Raw genomic sequence first — 5,331 nt, forward strand, 5'->3', positions numbered from 1 at the left:
TAGACTTACATCCTTGCTCTTCAGCACTCTGGGGAGGTACCCAACAGCAGATTTCCCTAACGCAAGTTGTCTTTTAATTTCCTGACTGCTGGTGTCAAGAATGTTGATTATGGAACCTAGCAAGCCAAAATTCTTAACAAGCTCAATCTATTGTCTATCTATCATGATGTTACCAATTGACCCAGTGGTGATACTCTTCATCTTTTCTTGATGTTGAGCTTTAATTCATGCTGAAGATTGCAGTCTTTGATTTTCTACAAAAGATACTCAGTTTCAGTGTTGATGAGTCTTCCTCCAATTCTGATGCAACATGCATCCTCATAAAGATTATCCTTTAAAATGGTCTGTTTCACATATAGATTGAAAATGTTTGGAGACAAGATGCATCCCTGAGACACTCCTTTCCTGATTTTGAACCATGCAGTGTTTCCTTGTTCTGTTCTTAGGACTGCCTCCTTGTCCAAGAATAGGTTTAATATGAGCACAATCAGGTGTTCTGGGAGTTCCAGTCTTCTCAAGGTTAGCCACAATTTATTGTGTTACACACAGTCAAATGCCTTTATGTAGTCAATGAAACACAGATAGACATTCTTTTGGTACTCTCTACTTTCAATCAAAATCCATCTGACATTGACTATGGTGCCCCTAGTGCACAGCTTTTTCTAATCACAACCTGCACTTCTGGTAGTTCTCTGTTGATGTACTGTTTAGGTTGGTTTTGGATAGTCTTCAGCAAGACGTTACTTGTATGTGATGTTAGTGATAGTGTTTGATAATTTACATACTCTGTCATATCACCATTTTTTGGAATGAGAATAAATATGGCTCTCTTCCAGTCACCTGGCCAGGTAACTGTCCTCCAGATTTCTTGGCACAAATTGGTTTGCTGAAATATGTCAAATGGTATTCCATAAATTCCTGGATCCTTGTTTTCTGCAAATTCCTTCAGAGCAGGTTAAACTTTTCCCCTCATTACCATTGCCTCTAAGTCATACGTTGTTTCATTAAATTCTTCTCCAAGAGCCAATTCATTCTGGTACAGTGACTCTGTATACTCATTCTATCTTCTTTTGATTCTTCCTGTGTTATTCAACATTCTACCCACCACATACTTAATTATTGCAACTCAAGACTTAAATTTGTTCTTTAGTTCCTTCAGTTTAAGAAATGGCAAGCGAGTTTGTCCCTTTAGATTTTCTGATTCCAGTTCTTTGCAAATTTTGTTATAATGCTTTGCTTTGTCTTTCCAAGATGCCCCTTAAAATCTTATATTCAGCTCCTTAACTTCTTGATTTCTTTCCTTTGTTTTGTCTTCTCTGCATGCTAATGAAATATTCAGAGTCTCTTCTGAGATCCACCTGTGTTGTCAGCCAAGGGTAAAGAATAAAGAACGAGACTGAACACTAAGAATGGAGGAGAAAGCAGAGAGTGTAAAGCAGGGGGCAAACAGTTGGAAGAACTGAAGCGCCAAACCCAGTTTCCCTGTGTCTTTATTGAAAATTGCCAGGGATCAAATCACAAAGAAAGTTCTATACAAATGAAGCTCAGTTCTTTCTATTGAAAACCTTATGCTTGACTCAGGAAGGAGAGATTAGCAAATATAATCCAAGAATTGTGTCAATGCCTAAGGTCTGCCTTGGTGCTTAATCCTTTTGAACACCTAAGGTCTTCCTTGGCACTTTGGGGGAAGTTCCAGCTTGTATATGCACCTTCTTCATATCCTGATGTAGTATTTAGTTTATCATTTATATTTAGTCTGAAATTTGGCTTCCCACATTTCCCCCTTATGTTTTTATCATAATTATATTGTCATCTAGGCTAGCGTGCTTCTTCTCTTCGTTCATTCATTCTTGCTTGTTTTTGTTCTCTCCATCCTTTATACACAAACAAAACAAAAGATAACATATTAAGCAAAACAAGCTCAAAGAAGCACTTCCAAAAATCTCCGTATGATCAAAAGGATTCTGGTTAGATTTTCCTTCACTTATCCCTTGCAGAATATATTTTGTTAAAATAATTCAATTGCTTATCAAAAGCAGAATGGATCTGAGCTTCTAATTTTAGTATATCATCTATGAAATTACCAGGATTCATTCCACTCAGTATCATTCCACTTTACTGGAGTAATGCAAAACTGTGTAGTATTACAATCACATTTTAATTTTGTCTTTGAAAAGACCATAATTTTCAGAAATCTTGATGCTATATTTTCACTTAAACTAAGGTTTAAATATTTTGAGCCAAAGCCACACCAGCTGTAGCAGCTGTGGCAGTAATGGCAATCATGGGAACCTGGAAGCGACTGACTGTCATTGTTATAAATAGATACAAGAGCATCAAACCAAAGAATTACTTCCAATAAGGGAAAATTAGGAATATATGCCAAATAGCTGGAATTATCTACCATTTTACTTATCCATTCTGTAACTCCAACCTCATCAAAGTATGCCCCCTTTCAGCTCATCTTGAGGATTTTTGTCTCTTGATGGTACCCACAGTGTTTATGTGCCTGTAGAAATAGAGGCAAATCCTTGACCTTAATAAGTGGCAAATCCCATTTTCCATTCATTAAAGGTTCTTTAAAATATATATGCTGATTCAATTCTTCAGTTGATTGTAATACCCAGTCTATCAGGGGGAGTTTCTTCTTTTTCATTAACATTTAAAAAATTTAAAGTAAATCAATCATTTTGTAAAATAGTTTGAGGAGACAATATTCATCCTATCCCATCTCCGCCCTTTTGTTTTTTCAACATAGTTTGTCAAGTCAAATGGAATACAAGTATTATGATTGATGTTCCATTTTTTTAGAAATTCTTGTATTTTCTTAGAATTATAAGCAAGAACATTATCAGTTTTTTTCTTTTTTCTAAGAAACAGGTTTTAATTAGTTTGAACATGCAGCACAAATACATAGATCCCCACAGGTATGTTAGAATATGAAATTATAGTCTTTTTTTATAGGGCTTGCATAGTTTGTTGTTTTTTAAGAGATGGTCATCAAAATTTATGACTTGCAATAAAGGTGTGTGGGTTTTTGCTTACTTTTTCTGCCCACTTACCACTTTTTGGTTGTTGCCTCCAAGATCCTGGGGAGTATTCTATGGTTAGATGATGCTTTTAATTTCTGCATCAACACAGGGTTTGTTTTTTTTGTCGGTTTCTCAAAAATATTACTTTTTTCTAATGTTTCATTGCAGTCCCTTTTGACTTTTGTTACTTCTTCATGGGTTAAGTGTGGGTTCTGGATTCGTCCCCTACGTACAAAATGCTGGAGGCGAGATTACAATCCCTGGCATTTAGGACGATTCATTAAAGGCTTATATATGCGCATTTTCACTCCTTCTATAAAGGCACTGGTCTGCTTTATGACAAAGGGCTTAACATTTCTCCACTCTATTATTCCATCCATCTTTGGTCCTGTCTCACAGGGTTTTACTGCCACAGAGTCCAGTCCTTGTAGCATACTGTACAACATGTGAGTTTTAACAGCATGGCTAGCCCATAGTTGTTGTTAGGTGGGGAACATTGAATTCTTGAACCTCCCAGTCATAAATCTATTTGACATTTTCAAACTTAAAGTCGTATAAGACTAGAGGAAATTCTACAGCCATACTGTATTGTGGTTTCTGGGAATTTTTCTCTATGTTCAGCAGCTCATCAATAATTTCTGGTTTCTCCATTCCCTGTCCAAAAGCACTCACTCCTTTGTCTGTTCGACCACACCGATGATAATTGGATGTCTGTCTACTTTCTACTAATCGAGTCTTGGTTAGCACCTCAAACAGCTTCTCTTCAATGGTATTATTGGTGTTTTCCTGACTTGCAAAACCGTGGTAGCTCAAGCCAAGGTAGGCTATCTTCAGAGCTACATGCCTTCAGCCATGAATACTGAAGTCAAATGCCCGCTTACTTTTTACATTTCCTAAAGAATTTTCTCTTTTGTTTGAATCCTTTTTATTGGTCTGTTCCTTTTTTAGTCTTTGTACTTCCTCCTCCAGTTCTTGTACTCTTTTTAGGAGTTTTTCAGTCTGGTTTTTCTCAGTGTCTTTTTCAGCCATGATAAATACACACCTTCCTTCTTCCTTGTTTTCCACCATGCAGCTTTTTCCATTATCAGTTTTAATACTTGATGGAAGGCCCATCACATTAAAAATTTCAATTAAATGTTGCATTACATATCCCGATTTTTCTCCTGATAAAGCAATGGCCATTGAACGCCTGAAAAAGTATCAATAGTAGAGTGAAATACTGAAATTTCCCAAATGGTGGACTATGGGTAACATCTACTTGCCATAATACATTTTATCTGTCACCTCTAGGATTTACTCCTTTTTTTAAGGTAGTACATTAATGGTACCACATTGACAACATCTTTGGGACCACATTGAGGACATCTTGGTATAATTTCTCAAGCTTGTTGCCATGTAACTCTAAATTTTTTCATCATTCCATTAACTTTTAAATGAGTATGGAGATGAAAATATTCACTAACTTTAACATTTCCAACTAATAATTGATCTATTTTATCATTTAATTTTGACATTGGTCCTGAAAGGCAAGAATAAGCTCAAACATGAGTGATATAAATAGGAGATTCTCCTTGATGAATTACAACTTATATTTCTTACAGTAAATGGCATATTGTGAATCAATAACTATATTCAAAGGAAAGGTTTTATCTTACAATAACATACTACTTTATTATCTTTACCATTAGTAAAACCTGCAAAACCCTTCTTATTTGCATCTGTAGATTAAGTATCTGCTTGCAAAGGTGATGTTTTTACTTTAGTATCCAATTAGTTCATTTACCTGATTTCCTTTTTCTTACGAACATTGGAGGGTTCCAAGGACTAGTGGTTTAATATGACCTGCAAAATATTGTTCTGGAATTAATTATTCCAAAACTTCTAATTTCTCTCTAGTTGGGCACCACTGCTCCACATAAATTGGGTTGGGTTTTTTTTGTTAGCCAAGTTAAGGAGAGAGTATAATGAGGAGCAGTGGCCCTTGTTATAAATTTAGCTATCCTCCACAGCAGCCAAAATATGACTTCGATTTCATACCACCTGAATTTCAGAATCATCTCAGAAACAGGTTTGAGGCCTTGAACACTGATGAGCGAAGACCAGATGAGTTGTGGGAGGATGGCAAAGGTATCATCCAGGAAGAGTGCAAACGGTCATTACAAAGAAAGAAGAGGAAGAAAAGACCAAAATAGATGTCAGAAGAGACTCTGAAGATTGCACTGGAGCATTGAGAAGCCAAAGCACAAGGAAGAATTCAAGATACTAAAGAGCTGAACAGAAGATTCCAAAAGGCTGCTCG

The 5,331-nt window shown here is 36.2% G+C and overlaps 1 pseudogene; it reads right to left on the reverse strand.

The window, feature by feature from the left end:
- Nucleotides 1–3,107: 3,107 nt before the first annotated feature.
- On the reverse strand, nucleotides 3,108–4,214 carry LOC102866134 (annotated as a pseudogene).
- Nucleotides 4,215–5,331: the final 1,117 nt, after the last annotated feature.

Source organism: Elephantulus edwardii, unplaced genomic scaffold (genome assembly GCF_000299155.1).
Source record: "Elephantulus edwardii isolate Elephantulus edwardi_28Jun2011 unplaced genomic scaffold, EleEdw1.0 scaffold00016, whole genome shotgun sequence".
In the NCBI taxonomy this organism is placed as follows: Eukaryota; Metazoa; Chordata; class Mammalia; order Macroscelidea; family Macroscelididae; genus Elephantulus; species Elephantulus edwardii.